Source organism: Notothenia rossii, assembly GCF_949606895.1.
Source record: "Notothenia rossii genome assembly, chromosome: 8".
In the NCBI taxonomy this organism is placed as follows: Eukaryota; Metazoa; Chordata; class Actinopteri; order Perciformes; family Nototheniidae; genus Notothenia; species Notothenia rossii.
In genome coordinates, this window is record NC_136906.1 from 36643762 (window position 1) to 36652084 (window position 8323).

Here is an 8323-nt window from a genome sequence, read left to right on the forward strand (position 1 = left end):
CACGAAAAGTTTATTATTATTCCGCCGGGTTATTTTGGCCCTCTTCTCCTCCCGCATTGAACATCGCAGAAACTCCGTTCAAACATCAAAAAGTTCAGCTCGGTCGGGAATCGATTGCTATTACTTTTCTCATTCATAACTTTCATAATTCCAGAGATACGTCCCATAATACATCACATTTTTAACATTGAAGTCAATGGAGGAAATCTCCAGATTTCAACAAATCTTCATGCAACTTCAACTGCTAACTGTTCATTCATACTTTTGCTCAGAAACCTCATTCCAACTTTAAAATGTTACACATCTTTCTGACATTATTCGTGTAAAACAACTTTTAAATCTGATTCTTACTTTTAGAGATATTAAACATTGTTTAGACCTTGTTTTAGAGGTTTTCTTCACATTTTAACATTAACTAGAGTGCGTGATGTCACAGCTAGAGGGTAAGAAATCTTGAAATGTGCCTTGATATTTTTTTTTTAAACTGCCATAATTCCCAAACCCTACATTCTTGAGACATAATTTTTCATGATAAATGTAGGAAAACCTCTCGTAGCTTGAAAAATGACAAATAATTAAGCAAAAAATAATTAAACAAAGTGCCTCTTGAGGTCATGAAGTGACAAAAACGTTCAACATGTCTCCATTAAAGCCCATTGTAATTTCAGGCAGATATTTCCTCACAGCAGCAGCTTAACACCTTTAGTTAAACTGCCAAAAAGGCCACATTATTAACTCGAAAGTACACAAGAATTACACTTCAGATACTCAACTTCCTTGACATGCTTCACATTTTGAAATTTCACAGATATCTGTTATCGTTCTTCCACAAAACGTTCACATGTAAGAGGTTCATCTCTCATACAGAACAATGAAGCCTTTGAAGTCTAGGCACCTCGTTAGCTCAACTATAAACACCTGTGCAATGGAACACGATGATGTCATCACTCCAACTGACATGCTCAGAGCAGCAGATAGCAGTGTGCTAACAGTCCAGCCGTGAAGACATCTACGACAGGGGTTCCCAAACTTTTTCAGCATGAGACCCAAAACAGAAATGTTGTGGTCCTAAGGGACCCAAGCTCAAAAAATGTCATGATTTTCCATAATATCTACAGTTATAAACAAAGAATGCAAGACACCATGAATTTAAAATGTAAATGAAAATATTTATTTAATTATAAAAGTGCATCGCAGCAATTAGGTTTCTCACCATAACAACCTTCCCTTTGAGCTTGCCCAGAAAAAAATAAGGATCAAAGCAGAAAGACGAAACATGGGACGTGCAGTCAAGTATATACAGTACACATTTCAATTATCAAAAGTGCAATATTAAGTTTGTCGCTAGCTCAAAAACTATGTACACACCATTTTAAACTATTTGAAATGAACAAAGAACAAACATGTTGAAACAGAAAGGGACAAAACACTAACTGAAGTGCAGTGAAGTGTATTCAGTTAATCACAGGTGAAACCAAATTTAAATTATCAGAAGTGCAACATTAAGTTTGTCACTAGATCAAAAACTATGTACACATATTTTTTAAACACTTTTAAATGAACAGAGCTGTTTTAAAACACTGAGAGACAAAGAAACTCCAACACTTGGCAACTGATTAACTTTTTTTTTGTGGAGGCTGACTTGATAGGATGCCCTCAGTGCCCCTCTGTTCCCTTTGAATGCCTGAAAATAACAGAGAAGATATTATCATTAACATTGCTGGGTTATTGGGTGATTTTTAATACCAGCCGGCGTACGCTGTATACCCAATGTGGACCTGGCAACCGCATTTATAGCGCATTACATTACATGTTACTTGTTAGACGCTTTTATCCAAAGCTACTACATACTCAATGCTGTGGGGAATCCCCACGGAGGGATTTTGACAGGGTTGTTGCACAAAAGACCCAAGCGCGCACAGAAGAAATCTGAGAGCAGACATTTCACGAGCGCACAGAAACAGCCTGAGTGCAAGGAGGATTTAAACTGGAACACAGGAAACCTGTAAGCGCAGCAATATATCTGAGTGCAAGCGTACAGTTTGAGCAGAAGCAGAGCAAATCGAAGCGCAAGCAGGCACTATTTGAGTGTGAGGACAGGGTTTGAGGGAAAGAAATACATATTCTGAACATGAAATCAATAAAGTATGCTCTCAAATTTAAAGACCACGCTCTTGAATAAAGATAGGAATACATATGGGGGTTATTCCCTATGTGCATCACACTGCAGCAGTCACGTCCGTGCGGCTGATACTTTCTCTCGCTTTCCTTCTCATACTACTTGTCACTTTCCCTCTAATCTTCCTGTGGTTATTGTTTTTGAAACACCGCTCTGTGCCGCTGCAGAATGTAGTGCACTCGCGGGAGCGAGTAGAGGACGCGCGAGAGCGCACAGCTGGCGGTCCGCTCCGGGGCTCAGTCTGCATTTCATCCAACTTTGCATAAACGAAACAATTTCACAACAGACCCTGACAAACTCACAAAAACACAAAACAAATGATTAAAATAAGTGGCTTACTTTTCCGCCGTCAAAACACTGCTTCTTGAAAGACTCTTCTTTGCAGATGAAAAAATCCTTCGATTTGTCCCTGCAGAGGATGTTTTGTTTGGAGATGCAGGTCCAATTTATTCATTTTCAAGCTTTCGTTACTGAGCACCTCTCCACATAAAACACACTGAGGCTGCTCCTCTCCATTTCTAACAGCTTTTGTGAAGCCAACGTTTAAAAACTCCTCTTTGTATCATCTTTTTGCCATCATGTACGATTAATGAACAGACAATAAACAGACAGCGCGAAAACTTTCGCGAGGGACGCGTCAGAGCTTATACAAATACAATTTTTTATTTTTAGTTTATTTGTATTTAGAAAATTAAATCATTCAATATACAATGCTATATTGCATAATTTCATTTTAAAAATAAAAAATAAAATACAAAAATTATAAAAAAAAAATATTTGCAACGCAGCCATCAGCTCTGACGCTGCTTGTTTGTAGCAAGCAATGCATTTAACTGGCGACCCAATCAAAAGGGGTCCGCGACCCAAAATGGGTCGCGACCCTGAGTTTGGGAAAGGCTGATCTACGGGACAGTTTTAAGATTTCTTCAAATGCCGTTGCCATGGCAAAAGATTGCTCGCCTTGAAACACGGTTTTCTCATAACTTCAGTAAATATGCTCCAAACAGCCCAGAACTTCACAGGTTTGGTAACGATGCAGCCATCAACGCATCTAAGCGTAGTATGGGGTGTCATCAAATGCCGTTGCCATGGCGACAGACCACTCGCCATGAAACACGATGTCGCTCTAAGTCCAATCGACACGGTCCAATCGTCCCCCAATCTTTACTTGTATATCATCGGTCCATGCCTCAACAGCTCTACGCCAAATCTCACCATATGCCGTTTCCATGGAAACGCATCGCTCGCCATAAAATATGATGTCGCTATAACTCCTATGAAAAGGTTAAAAAAGTACTCAAACTTCACATGTGTGCTAACAGTCCAGTCGTGAAGACATCTACGGGACAGTTTTGAGGTTTCTTCAAATGCCGTTGCCATGGCAACACAATGCTCACCATGAAACACGGTTTTCTCACAACTTCAGTTCAAATGCTGCAAACGGCCCAAAACTTCACAGGTTTGGTAACGATGCAGCCATCAACGCATCTAAGCATATTATGGGATGTCATCAAATGCCGTTGGCATGGCGACAGATCATTCACCATCAAGTTAGTTCAAAAGTTTGCAGTTCAAATATTCTGCTGCTTTTCCAAGCTGCTTTTTCTTCTCTCATCACACATTCAAGCCCCCAGTGTTCATGTATCATTTCAATCTAAATTCTTCACTTTCTTCTTCCACATTTCATTTCAATCTAAATTCTTCACTTTCTTCTTACACATTTCATTTTAATCTAAATGATTCACTTTCTTCTTACACATTACATTTCATCATAGCATTTTAGCGTCAGCTTTTCAGCATAAAGCATTCCCACTAGCAATTTCTTCAGGAATTGCATTCTCTAGTTCATAGTCATATTCTGTGAACAATGTATTTTATTTCGTTAATAAAGCCCCTATCTTTCAAATTGAAACTGCTCTGCTTGCTAACTTTTATTTGTTGATACCATACTTACTATAGGGATGACTATATCATTATTAAGGCTAATTAACTATAGATTCACTATAAGATCACCATAGCCAACTCTATAGTAATTGTCTATAGTGTGTTCCAAAAGACCATAGAAATAATATAGAAAGCACTATAGTGATACTACATAAAACTCAATAGTATAACTATAGTAATTTCCTATAGTGGCCGAAAAACCATAGAAATACTACAGGAAACACTATAGTATAACTGTAACTTCACTATAAGATCACCATAGCCAACTATAGTATTACTAAAGTAATTCTCTATAGTGTGTCCCAAAACACCATAGAAATACTATAGCAGTTTTTTGTGGTATTTCTATAGTAATTCTTAATAGTAATACTATAGTGTGTTTTCGTAAGGGACAGTAGGTTATACGTTATTAAGTCATTTCAAAATGTCAGAAGCAGGGAGAGAGACCTGCCACAAAAATGCCAAATCATCTGCTCAACTTGAAACAACAGAAACAGAGTTGGCAGAAGAAGTGGAAGAGCCACGAAAAAGTGAAAGAAATCGAACACTAACAGAAAAAGGAAAATAACTCCAAGCTGAAAAGTTGAAAAGTGTACAATGTCACTACAGAATTGTCTATGAGAAATGGAGGTATCATGTGAGAATAGGCAAAGAAATACTGAATGATGACGCCTCCAAGGATGAATTGAAAGAGCTTATAGCAAATATAAAAAGCACTAGCTCAGATGTAAAAGCCATGTATGAAGAGTTACGTCTCATACATACTCCTGAACCAAACCTGCGACGCAGAGTTGATACATGCATATCACTTTCAGGACTCATTATTCGAAAGGCAAAGATACAGCTTGAAGAGAATACAGCAGACTTAAAGGAAGAATCTTGGCCCGATGTTGGATCTGTTCTAAACTCAACTGACTCTTCATTATCTCCACTGTCTTGTCGATCGAAATGTAGCTCCGCTCATTCTAGTCTTCTCTCAGTCAAAAGATTTGAAGCTGCAGCTGAAGCCGCTGCATCTCAGGAAGTCTTAGCAGTTTTAGGTGAACAAGAAAAGGAAGCAACAGAACTTCAAAGGCTGGAGACTGAAGATAAAAAACAGATGGCACAATTTGAGTTCGAAAAGCAAGCCAGACAACAGGCAATGCAAGAAAAGCGCAGAAAGCTTGAACGCCTAGAAGAGGTTAAAAAGCTAAAAGCCGCAAGAGCTCGAATCAAAGTGTACAATCGAATAGAAGAAAATTGTGAAGCAATCGACTCACTGTATGATGTTGAACTAGCTAGAGAAACCCAAGCTCCGTACTCCACAACTCCACCATTTATCAGTCTCGGCCAGTAACAGCACAAGTCATCAATGCTTCAAGTACTCCGTTCATACCTCAACCTCTACAACCTACAAGTCAAGCTTATAGTCTCAACAGTCCACAGCAACTACCACAAGCTCTAACAACCTCAATACCCTTAGCTCAGATGCAGAATAGTGCTGACTTGGTCAAAAATACTAGCAGAAGCAATAAGTGCAAATCACCTTCCAACACCAGAACCTGCATTATTCACAGGATATCCTTTGAAATTCAAAGAGTGGCAACAATACTTTGAAACTTTAATCGACAGGAAAAACATTCCAAAGAATGAAAAACTGTATTACCTAAGAAAGTACATAGGATATGCTGCAAAGAAAGCAGTAGAAGGATTCTTCCTGTTAGGCACCGAAGCAGCATATGACTCTGCCTGGCAGCTTATTGGGAAGTCCCTCAGAGACAAGCTACATGGATAGCCAAAGATAAGATTCACCTTCCTAGTTAAAAAGGCTAAATCTGAGTACTACATTTCTAATACTACTAGTAACTTAAATGATCCAAAGACATTTTGGAAGGTAATAACAAACTCATTTGGAACAGAAACTAAAAATGAATTACCAGCCTGCATTTTTACAGACTCGCAAACCCTCACTGACAAATCGGCCATTCTCAACTGCTTTAATGAACATTTTATTTCATCTGGTTCTTTGTTTGAGTCCCTACATTCGCACCCTGGACAGAACGTTGATTCCTCACCACCTTCATCCCATCCCATGGCTCAGCCATTCAAATGTACTTTTATCGAGGCGATAGAGGTCCATAAAGCATTGCAGAATCTGGATCCACACAAATCGGCAGGTCCGGACAAACTTCCTCCTCATTTTCTTAAATTAGCAGCCGACTTTATAGCTGAGCCGCTTAATTATCTTTTTACTTTAACTCTTTCCAACAATGAGATTCCTAACATATGGAAATCTGCATATGTTCTTCCTTTACTGAAAGGAGGGGATCCCTCATCTGTTAATAATTATAGGCCAATTTCAAAATTATGTGTTGTAGCGAAGGTCCTTGAAAAGCTTCTCAGTGAACAACTTAAATTATTCTTGGACACAAATGATATTTTGTCAGAGCACCAATCCGGTTTTAGAAAACAACACAGCACAACAACTGCTGCTATTAAATTGGTGAACAACATAATTGAGGCATTGGACTGTAAAAAGTATTGTGCAGCTCTATTTATTGATTTGTCAAAGGCATTTGACACAGTTGATCATATCATCATCATCCTGGCGGAAAGAGAAAGAAAGACACAGTATCGGCTTCTAGGCATACTGTAGGTTGGTTTTTAAATTATTTATCAGCGAGAACCCAATGCGTCCAATTTTCTGGGTCCTCTTCTTCCTTCCTCCCGATAGCAAAGGGTGTGCCACAAGGTTCCATATTAGGACCCATTCTTTTTACCATATATGTAAATAATCTATGTAATAATTTAGCAAATGCTTCTTACCATTTTTATGCAGATGGCACTGTTATTTATTGTTCCTCCGCTTCTATAGAGCAAAGTCTAGATTTCTTCCAGTCTGCCTTTGAATGTCATACAAACCCATTTATATCAACTAAAGTTGGTATTAAATGCTGAAAAATCCAAAGTGATGATATTTTCAAATGGCAAAAAGTTACCATCTATTCTACCCAAGATTTGTACTGCACAAGGGACTGACATTGAAAGGGTCACTACTTACAAATATCTGGGATTTCTTATTGAACAGAACTTGTCTTTCAAGTTACACACGGAAAATGTTGTTTCAAAGCTAAAAATAAAATTAGGTTTCTTTTACAGAAATAAATCCTGTTTTTCTTTTCAGACAAGGAAACATTTGATATCTGCAACGTTTTTACCTGTATTAGATTATGGTGACCTGCTATACATGAATGCCTCTGACCAATGCCTAAAGAGCTTGGATACTGTGTACCATTGTGCCTTACAATTTATCACTGGATGTGGATATCGAGTACACCATTGCACTTTATATGCTGCTGCTAATTGGCCATCTTTGTCTGCTCGCAGATTTTCCCATTGGTTGGGTTTTATTTATAAATCTCTGCTTTGGTTGGTTCCCTCCTACATTTGCACATATATGTGTCAAAGAGAAAGTCTATATGGCCTGCGCTCCCAATATTTTATTCAGATGCTGGTCCCTACAGTGAGAACAAAACTTGGTAAAACAGCTTTTAGATATGCTGCCCCCACAGCTTGGAACAATGTACAGAAGGAGCTGAAACTCTCAGATTTAATCACTATGGGGGAATTCAGGTCCATCTTAAAGGACAGAGAACACGACACCATTGGTAGATGTGAGTGCTCGTATATCCTAAAATCGTTTTAAATGTTGCCAGTTTTGAATGATTTTTAATAGTTTGTTTTACTTCGCATATTGACTGGCTATTGTGCCATTTTATTTGTGTTTTACAGCTGTATTTTCTGCCTGTCATGTCTATGTTTTATCTGTTGGAACTTTGTACATGCTGCCCTTCTTGGCCAGGTCACTCTTGGAAAAGAGATTTTAATCTCAATGAGTCTTTTACCTGGTTAAATAAGGGATATATATAGATCAATTTCTCCAGAATTGTCCTAATTACAGAGAAAAACAAGAAAAAAAGAAAAAAAAGTGAATGAATCATATTAAACACAGGGTTGCAAAAGTATTATTGCAAAATGTAACTAAGCATTTCAGACAAACAATCCTTAAAGGATCATTTAAAATGATGTACTGTTCTGGTTTTTAAAAACTGAAGAGATGAAATGACAGTCACACTTGCATCCCTTTGACAGCACAAACTAACATCAAGCAAAAGGCTGCTGTCTATTTTTTATTGTCTTATTATTATGCGATTAGGATAA

General features: G+C 38.0%; 1 long non-coding RNA gene across 1 annotated transcript; it reads right to left on the reverse strand.

Moving 5' to 3' along the window:
* Window positions 1-1148: 1148 nt before the first annotated feature.
* Window positions 1149-2653, reverse strand: LOC307016426. The gene is made up of 2 exons (XR_013801802.1): window positions 2519-2653; window positions 1149-1684 (listed from the first exon to the last, which is right to left on the reverse strand). It is a non-coding gene; the product is annotated as an uncharacterized lncRNA (long non-coding RNA).
* Window positions 2654-8323: the final 5670 nt, after the last annotated feature.